General features: G+C 51.2%; 1 long non-coding RNA gene across 3 annotated transcripts; it reads right to left on the reverse strand.

Annotated features, from left to right (window-relative positions):
• Positions 1 to 153: 153 nt before the first annotated feature.
• Positions 154 to 14,656, reverse strand: LOC147997131 (uncharacterized). Of its 3 annotated transcripts, XR_015653430.1 has the most exons (5): positions 14,223 to 14,656; positions 11,906 to 12,096; positions 3,393 to 3,613; positions 2,405 to 2,632; positions 154 to 858 (listed from the first exon to the last, which is right to left on the reverse strand). It is a non-coding gene; the product is annotated as an uncharacterized LOC147997131 (long non-coding RNA). The 3 variants fall into 3 exon arrangements; XR_015653429.1 differs by lacking the exons at positions 11,906 to 12,096; positions 14,223 to 14,656 and adding an exon at positions 4,737 to 5,103 and having other exon boundaries at positions 154 to 862; XR_015653431.1 differs by lacking the exons at positions 11,906 to 12,096; positions 14,223 to 14,656 and adding an exon at positions 4,737 to 5,096.
• Positions 14,657 to 15,481: the final 825 nt, after the last annotated feature.

Here is a 15,481-nt window from a genome sequence, read left to right on the forward strand (position 1 = left end):
CGGCCGGCTTACCTCCCAGTGGGTGGTCGGTGGTCCCTGGGTGGAGGATCTCCTTTCCCGGCCAACGCACCAAATGAAAAGCTCTCAGGGAGAACTTTCCCTCGGGGTGGAGACCCTCCAACTCCAAAGACCAGACCGAGACACCACAGGATGCAATCAGCAAGAGGATTTGGTTTATTGTCGGGATACACAGGCACAGGCACCTGCGGGCGCTTCAGTCACTCGGGGGACTGGCGCGCCCCACAGAACCAAGGATGGGCTTTTATAGGATTTTGGGGAGCAGAAGCAAGCATACAGAAGCAGATGCATGGTTACAGGGATATAATTGGTGGATTCTAATATGGCAAGGGTTTAGCCCGGGGGCAAGTTTCCTAGCTACCTTCCTGAAACATAACGGCTGACTCAGCCCCCCAAGGGTTCAGCCCGGGGGCAAGTTTCCTAGCTACCTTCTTGGAACATAACGACTGACTCGGCCCCCCACCAGGGTGTGAGACCTCTCCCGGGGCTTTTTTCATTGTCAGGTGCTCAACCGCAGTCGTCCTGTTGCCAGGCCTTCAACCAAACACATCCTGCTTGGCAGCCGCTTTGTACTCAGTGTTCTAACCTTTCCCTGAACCAGTCATCTTAAGTACAGCCTTGCAAAATGGCGTTACTGCTGCTAAGCTGGGGTCTTTCACTTATTCCTCCCAAGTTGCTCTGTGGAGCCAGAGGAAGAGCTTACTAAAGGAGAGCAGAGTCCGATGAGAGGCTACCCATGAAGAGGTTGTACTTGGGGCAGACAGCACAAAGGAGGGAGCTCTTACATCAGCCCAGATCCACAGAGGGGTTCCCACCGTCAACAGAAGCCTGAGATCAGAACTGTCTTTGAGAAGAAAAGAAGGGAGGGCGGGAGGGAAGGAGAGAGAGGTGGGGAAGGAGAGAGAGAGGGATAGGGAGAGGGAGAGGGAGAGAGAAAGAGAAATGCCACCTTTAATCAACTCCGGCCTTAGTTCCCTCATCTGTAAGATGTAGAAAATATGGTTAAGTGAAAGAACAAGAGGCAGCCAGCGCCACACTGACTGTAAATGAAAATGGTGTGGGATGTCCTTTGTTTGTTTGGTTAGGTGTTTTGTTTGTTTGTTTGTTTGTTTTTGACACGGGATCTAACTGTGCAGCCCAGGCTGGTCTGAAACTTAACAATCTTCCCTCCTCGGCTTCCTGACTGATAGCAAATTATAATTTTCAACCTCATAGGATTTGGTTTTATCACAGTGCGTACTTTTATTTACTTAATGTACAGCTTTGTGTTGTTCTTGTTGTTGTTGTTGCTGCTGCTGTTTTGGGTTTTTGTTTGTTTGCTTTTCAAGACAGAGCTGTGTAGCACTGGCTGTCCTGGCACTCACTCTGTAGATGAGTCTGGCCTCGAACTCACAGAGAACTGCACGCCTCTGCCTCCTGAGTGCTGGGATAAAAGAAATGCACCGCCACTGCTCAGCTGAGTGAGTTCCCACATAGAATTTCTCTACACACTTTTCAGTTCGGCCATTCTCACCAATCATTGCCCCAACTCCATGTTCCTCCTTCCACTTTGCTCAACATCTACTCCTCCCTTAAAGTCTCTCCTCTCTCCTCTCTCTCTCTCTCTCTCTCTCTCTCTCTCTCTCTCTCTCTCTCTCTCGTTTTGTTACTGAGAAACTTAGGGTCCCTTCCTGATTTCTTAGTCTCAGTAACAAAACAACTTGGAAATGGAGTCAAGGACAATTTTGTCAGAATTTAAGGAGGAAACCGTCAGAAGCTGCCAGAGAAGAGCTGGAGAGAAAGTCACACCTTCTAAGTTAGGCGGGGAATAGAAATAGACTTTTTTTTTTTAAACCGAAACAATTTTCATTCAGTATGTTTGGATGATGTTTTCCCCTTGCCCAGATCCTCCCAGATCCCTGCCCCACCCCCTTTCCCACCCACCTTTATGTTTTTCCCCCCTCACTCTATCTTTAAAACAAGCAAAGAACAACAACAAAAACACGCGCAGAAAACCACGGGGTGGGTGTGGACTCAGATAAAGCAAAACAGACGCAAAAAAGTTTACAAAAATGCCATTGGGTTCATTTTTGTATTGGTCAGCTACTCCCAGCACCAGGAATATGGTTAATATTCCCAAGGAGACTCCATTTTGAAAAGGGGGAAGGTCGGAAAGATGATTGAGGGGTTAAGAGCACTGACTGCTCTTCCAGAGGTCCCGAGTTCAATTCCCGGCAACCACATGGTGGCTCACAGTCATCTGTAATGGGATCCAATGCCCTCTTCTGGTGAGTCTGAAGGTGGCTACAGTCTATTCATATACATAAAATAAATGCTTATAACCACTGAGCCATCTCTCTGGCCCATAAATAGATTTAAAAAAAAAACAGGCTGAGTTTTCCTTTACCAGGGATATCAGCTGCAGATAGCTTCTCATTTAGGAGTAGGAGCCCGAGTCCACTTCCTCCTTTCAGTGCTGGGACTCTGTCTGGCTTGAACTTGTTTAAGTCTTGTGCCTGTGATCACAGTCTATGCGAGTGCATCCGTCCTGTTGTGTGTGGAAGACATTGTTTCTTTGCGATCCCCCATCACCTCCAGCTCTTTCTGCTTCCTCTTCTGTATGAATCCCAGAACCCTGAAGGGAGAGATGTGATGAGGACATCCCACTGAGACCTGAGCATTTCAAAGTCTCCCACTTTTTGCACTGTCTGATAGGATTTTCCTGGTCACAGTCCTCCCTTTCGGAGTTTTATAAAATATATGATTTCTAGATGCTTAATCTTAGAGACCCAGGTTGACTTGATCTATTTTAAGACAGGGTTTCTCTGTGTAGCCTGACTGTCCTGGGACTCACTTTGTAGACCAGGCTGGTATGGAACTTGGAGATCTGCCTGCCTCCGCCTTCGAGTACTAGGACTAAAGGCCTGTACTACAACTGCCCCACTTTTCTAGGTGACTCTCACACTCAGGTGACAGGTAAGAGCAGCTAAGGTACAGTCTAGGTGTAGCCAGTGCCTCTCTGGGGATGGAATGAGGAGAGCTCTCCGGAGAGTCTTCTCTGGAGCACTGAAACACCTCCGCCATCTTCACACTCGGCTCACCTCTGACCCAGAGCTGTAGAGGAGGCGGTGGGTTCGGGAGTGTGTGGTCCATGCTGAGTGTATGTGAGTGGCAAGCACAGGGGGTGAGGGGCTCCGATGGAGGAGGTAAGTAACCGGGTCCACTGCTGTCAGCACTGGGCTCCTTAAGGGCCTGAGTGTTTCCTTAACTTCTTTTTTAGCTTCTTGTAGAGTGACCTGTTCCTGCCTGCCCTGACTTCTAAGATCTTAGTACCCTGGGATCCGAACTACGAGCTCAGCTGATATATTTCTTATTCCTGCTAATCCTTTCCCTACCTCAACGTCTGAGAAGCAGAAGTTGTTTGGAGCAGGTCAGAAGTCACCAGCTGGTTCCCTCCTGCCCAGGTCCTGAGCGGCTCTCTCCCCAAGGCTGTGAGAGACAGCGCTTGCTCGCTCTCCCTTACTCTCCTGCTCTGTAGAAGGAACCAGGGAACGCGTAGGGCTTAGCTAGGGCCTTGCGTGTCCTCCAGTGGGAGCGAGTACAGGTCCTGCTTTTGCTGGGTAGAGTATGTGGGAAGAGAAGAGGGAAAATAAAATAGAGGGCAGGATTAATGAAGTGGCTTCAAAAACTAATAGCGCATTTACCAACATCTCCTCCTCTGATTCTCCCATCCCGGGGGAAGTGGCCACAACGTGAGGCAGCCTGTCTCTTAGAGTCCTGGTCCAGCCCCTCTGAATCATCTCTACCTCCCTTTATTTTGGAGGTTGAAAGAAAGCTTCACGTGGTGAGGGAGAATCTTCTACATCCCCCTGCCCCCCAACAACCTCTGGAGATGAAACTTAGATGCCAGTGCTTCCGGTCAAGCCTATGCTATCCTGAGAGCTGCCCAGCTCAATGGGAAATGTCATATGTGTTGGTGCTTTAGGGACCTATGCCCCCAAAGCCCTGGCACTTTCCACAGTTTCTTTCAGCACATCCTTATCACATCACTCCCACCCCCACCCCCCAAGCCTCCTGTCTAGAAGCCGACCTGGAGCTGGATTCCCAAATAAACAGTAACTAATTGGATTAGGAGCTGATAATACTGTTGACCTTTCTTAATGTCTGCTGGCTGTCTTTCCACCACACTGAGGCTTAATTGTATAGGGTGGGGGACTTCCAGGAGTGAATCCTGACCCCTGTTAACCTCAGATAAAATGGGCTCAGCGTCTTCCCAACTGCCTGTCATCCCCCATGGAGCAGGAACGCACACATGCTCCCAGTCTCATCAAATAATTACACAGAAGACACACACATGCATAGGCATGCACGCAGAGATGCAAAGGCTCCCAGAGGTACCCCTAATCCACGCATGCGCACAGTGGACTTTGAACCTGACCGCGTGCATGCATAGGTCACACTCCAATGATATACGCGCACAATTGCCTACATGATGGACAAACACATTCATATGCACAGTACCCCACATGTGTAGAACACAAGCAGAGAGGTTCATGTAGACAAATGTATTCATAAAGATGATGTAAATGCATTATAAATACGCAGATGGACGACCACAGATGCTGACACACGGAAGGGCACACTGGCAGACACACAAAACTCCATACGTAATGCTCGGAGACAGCAGCAGACAAAATACGTGACACGTGCACGCACACACATGCTTACCATGCACATACCTTTGCACACCGGTGCACATCAGAACCCCACCCCACATACATACAAGCCATTGGCCCTTTCCCAAACTCCAACTCTTTCACAGTCTCTGCTGCTTCCATTTTCTATTTGTTCCTGGGAATGTTCTGAGATCCTGAGTTTATAGGTGTCTTGGAGTTCTGGTCCAGTCTCTGTGCGTGTCTCCATCTCTCGTTATCTTTGGGGCCCCGTGCCTGCTATTTCTCTCATTCTGGCATGCTAGCTGATCGTGTAATAGAAGGGTACGGCATGAGAAATGAAAAGAGGAGGATTGGAGAAGGGAGCTAGAGAAGGTGGAGAAGAGGGCCGGGAACCAGGAGAGCGGAGAGGGGAGGGGAGCGCGGGCGGGGGAGGGGCGCCTGCCTGCGCACAGCAGATGTTGCAGCTCCTCGGATGGAGCTGTTAATGTAAGTGGAGTTTCTGCAATGGTAATTAGGAGGGCCCTCATTACCCTAGCGGAGCCGGCTGAGAGCCGATAAAGCCGAGGGGGAGAGGGGCCGACATCAGGGTAATGGGGGAGTAGGGCCATTGAGGAACTGGAGCCGAGCCGGGGACCGCTCCGTGAGCAGCTGGAGCGGGGCGAGAGGGGTGCGGAAGGGGGGCGTGGGCCGGCCCGGAGCCCAAGGTGGGTCGGGCTAAGAGCTGCTAGGCTTTGGCCTAGCTGAGACACGGCAGAGGGCCTACAAAGACTAGGGTCACGAATTGGCCCTATCTGCCCGAGGGAAGGATTGAGGAAGGTTCCCACTGCCTTGTAAGTCCAACAAACAATCTTAGGCCTCTGTGCTTGCATTCACCCTTACAGCTGGACAGAGAGGATGGGTTATGGAAGGAGAATCTTCTGCTCTAGGAGGCCTATCCATTGTGCATGTGGCACCGACTCCAGAATAGGCAACAGAAAAGCTCATGTCTATATGGAAGACTTTGGAATGTCAGGTTTAACTGAAGAGGACTAGCAGTCAGAAGTGGAACCATAATCCCCAACTCTTTCCTCTTTAGATCTTTGGAGTTTGAGCTCAGTCCTTCTGTCCTTCCTTCTTTCTTCCCATCAGTGCTTCTTCTTCTTCTTCTTCTTCTTCTTCTTCTTCTTCTTCTTCTTCTTCTTCTTCTTCTTCTTCTTCTTCTTCTTCTTCTTCTTCTTCTTCTTCCTCTCTCTCTCTCTCTCTCTCTCTCTCTCTCTCTCTCTCTCTCTCTTAGGGAAGCACCCAAATTATCAAACTGCTGCTGGCAGCCATTCCACAGAGCCCTAAGCATCTTGCTTCCCTTTCTGGGGGCTTTAGAGCAAGAACAAGAGAGGCTGGGAAGACGCCCACCTGCAGCTCTGCTCCCCAGCCAGGATCTCCTGCCAGAAGGGGTCCAGAACCCATTCTGCTGTCTACACCAACTGGGTATTCTCAGATGAACCCCAGAGCTCTCCCCACTGAAAAGCGACTGGCCCTGCCTAGGCACTCGACCGAGAGCAAACTGTTTCCCTCTCCTCTCTTGTTCCTGCTGGGGCTTAGCCAGGAGAACAGGAATCTGTAGTCCAAGCAGGGCAGGGGAATGGAGGGGGGTCTTTGCAGGCAACTTCCAGCAGAGGTTCCCTCGCCCCCTTCTATGTCCTTTACACAAGCCCCACCTCAGATGCTCAAGGTCATTTGACCCCAGCCAGTCTGGTTTACTGGCTTCTCAAGGATTGCCTAAGTCCTCCGACCCAGAAAGCATAGACCAGACAGAGGGGCAGGCAGATTTTTCCTCCAGGCAAGGGGAAAATCGAGCCTTTGCTGACTACAAAGGTAAAATAGCATTTCCCGCAAGACTGAAAGGACCTGTCTGGTGTCTCTGAATCGAGCAGGGTTTGTAGGGAGGGAGCTCCTAAGCCTGGGAAGAACCCCAGATCTCCCATCCACACATAGCTGCACGGCAGAGTAGGGGTTAATGAGAGGCTGCAAGGCTGGAGCAGGCGGTGGCTCCCCGCCTCCACCCCCCCAGAGTTGCTGACTCTTCTTTTTGTTCAGGCTGACAGCAAGCACCTGGTGTGCTCCTGCTACAATATTGCTCCTGCCTCCCCCCCACCCCACCCCAGGCCCCAGGCTCTCCTCTCCCCATCCCTGCCTAAGGCAGCCTTCCTCTCTGCCTCCTTTTTCCCTGCCCCTCCTGCCTATGGCCTCCCAGGCACCCCACCCCACCCCAACCACCACAAGCACCAACCCTGCGGTGTCAATAAACACAACATATGCTGCCATTAATGTGAAAATCTCGCCCTCCACTCCATTCATCCCCCTCAGCCTGCCTGCCTGCCGGGGGTGGGGGTAGGGATGGGGGTGGCAGAGGAAAGGTCAAGTGGGAACCTTTAACCACCCTCTTTTTTCCGTCTGCTCCATTCCCTTACCCCTTTGCTGTACTGAAAAGGGGGGGCAGGGGTCATGGACAGAATTCGGTTGAGGGTTTCTGAGACACATTCTTTAACTGCCCACCCCCCCCCAAAGTCTCCCATAGAGAAACGTGAACATCTTCCCGCTGACGTGCAACCACTCCAACTCCAGACTGAGGGCGGTGAGACCCAAGGCTCATCGAGGAGAGCCAAGCCAAGGAGAGGAGTTGGCAGAGTCACGGGGTGTCCATTCTTTTGACAAGTTAGGAGTAACCCCCCACCACCTCAACTTCTCGGAAGTTGAGTCAGTCTGTCTACCCAGTTCTAAAAGAGGAACTGAAAGTGCATAGGTGGGCTTGGGCTTCAGGAAGTCATTGTGGAGGGAACCTCATACTTTAGATGGCCAAGGAGGGAGTGGCCTGGCCTAGTCTCCACAACTAAATCACTAGTTCCAAGACAGCAGGGAACAATAAAGATAAAAATAATATAATAACAAGAGCTAACATGTGTTGAGGGCTTATTTATGTACTAGGTATTGTGCTGAGTTACACGTTACGGGCTTTATCTGATTTGTTCCCCCTAAGACCCCTACGGGGAACTTACAACCAATAGCCCCATTTCACAGCTGAGGAAAACAGGCTTAGTAGGGATAGCTATGTACAACGATATGCTTACGGTGCGCCAGGCCCTTTGTGGAGGCAAGGCCACTGCCAACTCGAGGCCATCATCACTATTAGTGCCATCTTACAAAAGAAGAAAATGACTCTTGGAAAGGCTTAATCACTTGCTTTAATTCGCGGCCAACACTTAGAACGCAGCTGGGAACCTGGGTCTGTCCGATGGCCAAAGCTTGTGATCTCAACCCCTCCATTTTCCTTCCTCCTTTTCCTTCTTTTCCCTATCTGCAGGAGTATCCTCACTACACCCCTCCAATCCACTTCCTGTGGGGGTTGGAACCGCAGCAGGGCAGTGGAGATCTGAAATCCGGTGACTAGCTTGAGCCCAACTCCTCCCTTGCTCTATGGTGACTCCTTGCTACTGCTGAGCTGTGCCCACCCAGCCTTTGTCCCCATTCTGAGGATTCACTGTGAACAGGCAAAGTGCCCCTTCAGGCTCCCAGAGCACAAAGCCATTGTGCTTGGCTCTGCAGCTCCTCACTTCTGAGACTCCAGTTGCTTTATTGATATTAACCTAACCCCCACTACCACTTCCCCACTCGCCCTGGCCCAGTCTGACGGGCAGAAATCTGCTGCCTGGGCACCACCCTGACCTCTCTTTTCCTCTTTCATTATCTACTCCTGGGCACCAGGGAGTCAGCACCAAAATTAAAACAATAACTAAGCCCGAAGTGGACCCAGCAGCCCCCACTCACACCCCCTGGGAAGGGAAAAAAGGCCACAAAAACACCTGGAGAGGAGAATAATCAATGGCAGTGGGAGGGGTGACTTGATCCCTTGCCAGGACCCCCACCTGTCTTAACCCTTTCTCTCCTGCACAGTAACCAGGACATCCTCATGTTACCCCTCTCACTCATCCTATATATGAAAAACTGGAAACGGCACACTCAGCCATCAGCTCGGCCCTTTAGTACTTAGGGTTCGAGAAAAAAAAATGAAACAAATTGAGACTATGTAAGGCCCCCAGCAACCCATACTTTGTGGCTAAGATCCCTAAAAGACCCCAGTCCTGCCAAGGGAGGAAGTTCCTCTGTGGGCAAATTCTTGGAGGATTTTCTGATTACTTGGTGATTGGCACTAAACCCCTGATAAAGTGTACTGACATAGTTTGTCTTAACAGCAACTCACGACTAGGCGATGATATTGCTCCCGCTTTTCGGATGTAGGAAAGTCAAAAGACGTATGCATCTGTCCGAGATGGGAGCAGGTTCTAATGCAAGCTCTGCGCTCTGCCTCAGGAGCCTCCGACTTGGCCATTTTGCTGAGCAGCGTGCATAGATCTCTCCAGAGTGTTGTGGAGCCTGGCTAAACAAGGAGGTCTAATTCAGGGATACTCTAGCTCCTCATTTCCCAAGTTATAGAATAGGACCCCTGTGACCTGTCATCTCATTTCAGAGTGGCCAGCCAGAAGGGAAAGAGGTAGAAGCAGGCTAATTCTAGCGTTGCTAAGGGCAGCAGAGGAGGCCACTACCGCTGAGGTCAAGTGGGGGACCAGAGAAACTTGGCAAAGTTTGTTCTCTCTGACTGAAGGTGTTTCCTCAGCAGCCCACCAGGATGCCTAGGGACCAGAGGCTCCAGCAGAGGGTGCCATACGAAGGTGAGGAGGCAAAGCTAGTGGCGCCAAACCGTCCTGTGTGCTGAATTCAGCCTCAACCATCTTAGCTGGCCTAGAGGAAGACTCTAACCATCCACAGGAAACTTCCTGCATCCTTCGGGCAGGGCCCTTCTCCGCTCTCTTTATCCAGCCTCAGGGGAGCTTCTTCAACCTATTGTCTTATCCTAGCGATGAACAAGCCCTTGTGCACCTTGTTTCTGCTGACACAAGGATGGGGCTCTTCAAAGGCATTGTAGTGGGGGGGGGAGAGAGAGGGAGAGAGAGAGAGAGAGAGAGAGAGAGAGAGAGAGAGAGAGAGAGAGAGAGATCAAAGAGCCAAACGTGTGCTTACTACAGCCAGGCACTGCCTAAAATGTTCCCACTAATTCTGAGAGGTAGGGACCCCTATTCTACAAATGGACAAAAAGGGGTCCAAGCAGGCAAATGGCACAGCTGAGGTTTGAATCCAGGCAGCACAACCCTAGGTAACACTACATTTTTCAGAAGCTGGGGTGGGGGAGAGGGGCGGGGGGAGGGGGAAGAAGCTTTAAAGATCTTACAAATTGGGGCTGGGGATTTAGCTCAGTGGTAGAGCGCTTACCTAGGAAGCGCAAGGCCCTGGGTTCGGTCCCCAGCTCCGGAAAAAAAAGAACCAAAAAAAAAAAAAAAAAAAGATCTTACAAATTCTTTTCTGGTTGTTGTTTTTGTTTTGGTTTTTCCTTTTGAGACATGATTCCTCTACACAGCTGTAGCTGTTCTGGGACTCACTATGTAGACCAGGCTAGCCTTGAATTCAGATCCACCTGCCTCTGCCTCCCAAGGGCTGGGATTAAAGTCATGTGCCATCACAGTTAGCTTCAAATTTTTCATTGTGCACTAGGCTAAACACTTCCATACATTCCCCACGGGCTTCCTTGCCCATCATTCCATCCCTATAGGACACGGCAAAACGGGGCATGCATTAGCAATGCCAAAGGGATTCTAAAACAACCCAAGACCTCAGAGGACTGCTGCCAAACCCCGGCACAAATATAGGTATTTACCCTGATCCTCATGTCGGCTGGTGTAGACTCTAGACTCAGCTACACTGACTGCTAGTCAGAAGTTTGGTAACACCAGAAGCAGGTCTGGTCTGGTCCTTAAGTCTTTCTGGAACCCTCTCTTCATTTGTCTCCCTAGACCATCTGAGAACCAGTGCTAGCTTCCATAGTTAGTCCTTAGGGCCCCCCAAATATCTACCTCCATTTCCCTCCATAGACTAGTCAGCATCCTTAGGAGCCCTCAGGGGCCACTCCTCCTCAGGCTCAGGTCTCAGTTGTGCCTGTCATCCTGCAGCATATGGTTAGGGCCAGGTTCACCCTTCAGAAGTGCAGTTCCCTCACCCCAGCCCCTTCTGAGTTCAAGTTGTCCTGGAAGCCAGAAGCCCTCTGCCTCCACCTGTCCCCGGCCCCATCAGAACAGACATTATTTTGCTGCCCCCTCCACACAAGTCCTCTGCTGCTCTTGTTCCTGACGTGAGAGTTTCCTCCAAATCCCCACACTGCCTTCTGTGACCCACTTAGAATCCTAACTCCGAGGACCTAAAATAGAAAGCACTCAGTGCGAGCTTTTCACTTCCTGATAACTGCTGAATAAAGCTCGCCTCTTAGAAAAAAGACAGAGCCACCAACCAAAGTAACGGTTGCCCACCTATTCGAAATGTTTAGCCACCATTCATTTGCCCAGGCTAATACAACTGTTTCCTACTTGGCCCCCCGCTGATATCAATTCATGTGGGTCTCTCCTAGTATGTGACTTGTAGGGGGGTGGGGAGAGGGAGGGAGGGAGGGAGGGAGAGAGAGAGATATCTGGGGCATTGATGTGGCTCCATTGATAGCTGATTGTTTTTACACGTGACTCAGTTGCATTCCTCAAATCTCCGCCCTTCTGCACGGTTTGCATGACAAGCAGCCAGAGGCCTCAGTGGGGAGAGGTCGCTCACCTCTGACCAGGATATAATTGGAAAAAGAAGGTCATTGCCGCCTTTGCTTCTGGGGCAGATCAGCTTCGTTCCATTTGTGTCACAAGTTCTTGCCAGCACATATTCTCAATGACATGGAGACAATGGCTGTGCCCCACCATGGAGACCACAGAGATGCGCTCAATGCGACACAAACATACCACAGGCCCACACTCACTCAGGGCAGGCGTGTACACTGTCATGGGAGCACAATAGGTGCTGTCAATAAACACAGATGACACTGATGACACACAGGACGATGGGTCTCCAATGACATCCAGCCAGAGAGGATGCACAAAGAGAAGCATAAAGCAGTGCTTGTCCAATGACACAGGTACCCCACATTCACACATTTGTGACATGTGCATATTCACAAGGGCAAATACCCAACCTAAAAAACAAACAAACAAAAACCCAACGTGTCCGTAATGGTTCTCTTTAAGTAAAATACCCACTTGGGGATGTATCAGAATTAAATGGGGGAGCTCCGACAAAGTACATGTTTCCAGAAACCCCTGCTGGCACATACACACCTCGTACGGTTAAGGTATATGAGTAAATCTATTTGTGTTAAAGGAGCCTCATCAAGCAGTTCTGATAGAAACCGAGGCTGGGAATCACTGATGTGCTATACCATTGGACTCTCCTTTTCCGGATGGTACAGCATGTTGGCAGGGATGTTGGACTGTGTGTTCTCTTCATTCCGGAAGAGACAGGTTCCAAGCTGAGGAAAAGAAGGGGGTGATATATCAGTGACCAAGAGGTTGGGTGGTCAATTAGGTAGACAATTTCCAGGAGCCGAAGGAGTTAAAACTGGAGCTTCGAGCCATTGATCCTTAGCAACCTTGGCTGGACTGGTTAGTGCTTTATTCAGCGTGTTGAAGGACCCTTCTCCTGGGGACATTTCTAGGAGTCCATATACTGCTGTCAGAATGTGAAGGCCCAAATGCCAGACCCAGTCCCAGCTGACAGTAACCATTGGATAGCCCCAGGCTCTGTGACACTGTCTTTGAGCAATAAACTGCTCCGGGGGTCCCAGGGAAACCAGCCAAATATTAGCGAAAGTCAAAGGCTCCTTCTATTCCTGGGTAGGGGCGTCGCCTTACTTCCACCTCAGCTGCACCCTAAAGCCTCTAGGAGAGGGCAGAGAACGTTGGCCATGCAGGACCAGGCATCCGAAAGGACAGGTCATAGCCTAGAGGAGGAGGAAACCCGGAGATCCCCTTGGCGACCAACAGGGTCGCGCCGCCCCCTGGCGGTTCCACAGCACAGTTGAGGTCGGAGAAGCCAGCGGCTTGGGGGTCGCACAGCACACAGACCGGTTCCTCATTCCCGGCTTCCAGGGGTCGAAGGATGCTGAAGCGATGCCCCGCGAGGACCGCCTGTACCGTCCTTCTCTTGGACCCTCCCTCTGTCCCCCTTTTTATTTCTTTCCTCCTCCTTCCCTCTTCATCTCCACTCTTCCTGCCTTCCTCCTCTCCTCTCCCTCCCTCCCCGCCGTCCTTCGCCCACCCCTCCCGCCCCCGCCGGGCAGCGCCTCGGTGAGCCAGCTTGGCAGTTAGCCCATTAGATCTCGTACTATTGATCCGCTTCTGAGCCGAAGCTGACAGTGCCCCCCTTCCCGATTCCCCCTCCGTCCTCATTCCCCGCGGCCCCCTCTCTTCTTCCCTCCCTCCATCTCCAGGCAGTCCTGGCCTGAGATCACCCCCCAACACTCCCTCTCCCGCCCCCCAGTCCTCAGCGGGCTGTACCGAAGTCTCGCCCTCACGAAGGACAGGAACAAATGTAATTAAAGCGATCTGCAAGGGGGGGTACGTCCTAGCAAGCGCGCGCAAGCGGGGGTCCCAGCGGCCCGCGCGGGACCCGCCACCTCCTTTCCTCCCCATTCCTTCCTCACGCACCCCCCCGGCCCCCCGGAGCGGGAGCATTTGGGTTGAGCGGCGCCTGTCCTATAAATCCACATATAATTCTCGCCTTTCCTGTTCAGCTAAGGAAAATAAACGTGTAAGGCTGTTTCTGGGAGCCCAGCTCGGGGACCGCTCTAAATTCTCCTCTTATTGAGTCGAGGCTGGAAATCATTCAGCTCGGCGGCGCGCCCCAGATCACCCCCCCAACCCCCCTCCCAGGTCGCTGGGGTCCGGGCCCGCGCCTGCCGCGCACACGCACGCGCGCACACGGAAGGCAGGCGCTGGGTATATAAATATCTCCAGCTCTCCCCATAGCCGGGCAGATTTATTCCGCTGCCAAGCCTGCAGAAAATTGACTTGTTCATGGAGGCGGCTATTGACACATCACCGGGGGGAGGGTTAGGGGAGAAAGCAGTGGAGCCGGCGCCCCTCCATTATACGTTAATGTAATCAGCAGTGTGCGAAATGACTGCGCGGAAAATAGCATCACTGACATTTATATTAGAGGATATTGATGGCAGGAGCTGTGACCGCATCACTCTGCCTCCCGTTTCCTCGGATTGACACAGGAGCCTCTTGTTGGCTCCATCCACGCTTGCCTCTCCTCCCCTCCCCCTCCTTCCCTTCTCTCTTCCTCTCTCCACCCACTCTGTGTCTTTCCAGCTCTCCCCCTTTCCGCGTCTTACCCCCACCCTGCTTGTTCCCTCATCTGATCATTCATTTTCCAAATAATTCTTGAGTACCTACTGGGTGCCCCTCTCAAGGGTCTTTGACCATTAATTTGCCTAGGTTTATCTGTCTCTTCCTCCCGCCCCCCCCCACTATGCTTTGCCCTCTCTCTCCCGCCTCCCCAGCTCAGCTTCCCCTCCCCCCCACTCTGCCTTGGCTCGATGACTGGACCGCTGCTGTCACAGCAGATAGATAATTGAAAAATGGTTCTCACCTTTGCAGCCAGCAGGAGTGGTTCAGGCGGTAACCGCCGGGGTTACCTACTCCATCTCTCAGGCCCATGCTCCAAAAGAGATTCTGAGGAAATTGGATTTTACATGGATGTTTTATTCGGGCAGAGGCTTTAGTGTATATAAATACAGGCAAGGACGCCTTGGCGGGAAGGATGAGTGAGGCCAGATGTTCTGCTCTACCTACACCACCTCCAAGTTCAGAAGAGGCAGCAGGCCTTGGGCTCTGCTCTGGGTCCCAGACCTGAACATCCATGCACTGCTGTCATTATTAGGGACAGAAAGAGGTTAATGCCTCTCAACTGCTCCTTCAAGGCTGCCTTGGGAATACAAGTGTCTTTGTCAGGGTTTTGCAAGGCACGACGCTAAGAAGAAAGAAAGGAAAAAAGACCGGAGAAGTTTGAAGGTTAATTCTCTCAGGAAATATTCATGGAAAACTTTACCTCTGAGTATTGTTTTGGGGTACAAGCGTAAGTGGGTTAGGCATAGCAGATGCCTTCAGGAACAGTCTGCTTAGGACATTGTGGGAGCTCAGGCTAGAAGGGAAAAAAAAAAAGACCAGTGATGGGAAAAAAAGGTGATGTTAAGATTTCTTCTTTGGGACCTGATCAGGAGGGGAGCTTGGAAAAAGCATGTTGGAAGATGGTGAGACACCCCCCCCCCATATATATCTCAGTAGCAGAAGATCTAAAAGCACTTAGTTATTAGCAGTCGCTGAGTCTCTGAGCTAGCTCACATCCAAGGTGGGAGTCTCTGGAGGGCTAAAATGATTTGCCATCAAGGATCCAAACACAGGGTGGAACGAGAACCTGAGTAAGGAGTGCTTTGGGAGGTCTACCTGGGTGGCACAAGGGCAGGTAGGAACAACAAATGAACCCAAACACGTGAGACCATTCACGTGTAAAGGGAAGACATTTACCTGGGCTTACAGTTTTGAACAATCCAGTTTGTGACCAATTAGCTCTGTTGTTTTGAGCCCCAAGGCAAGACAGAAAATTATGACAGGCGTCTGTGGCAAAGCAAAAAAAAAAAAAAAAAAAAAAAAAAAAATCACTCACTTCATTGTCGGGAAGCAAGGGTCCTGGAGGTGCAATGCTTTTCCAGCATGCAGAAGGCCCTGGGTTCAAGCACTGAAGGAAGAAAGAATGAAACAAAACCGAAGGGGATCAGGGGAGGGGAAAGGTGGGGAGGAGATGGAGGGATGGAGGGAAAAAGAAAACCAAATCTATATAGTCAAGCCCCC

The sequence above is a fragment of the Rattus norvegicus genome, chromosome 1, assembly GCF_021556685.1.
Source record: "Rattus norvegicus strain SHRSP/BbbUtx chromosome 1, alternate assembly SHRSP_T2T, whole genome shotgun sequence".
Classification (NCBI taxonomy): domain Eukaryota; kingdom Metazoa; phylum Chordata; class Mammalia; order Rodentia; family Muridae; genus Rattus; species Rattus norvegicus.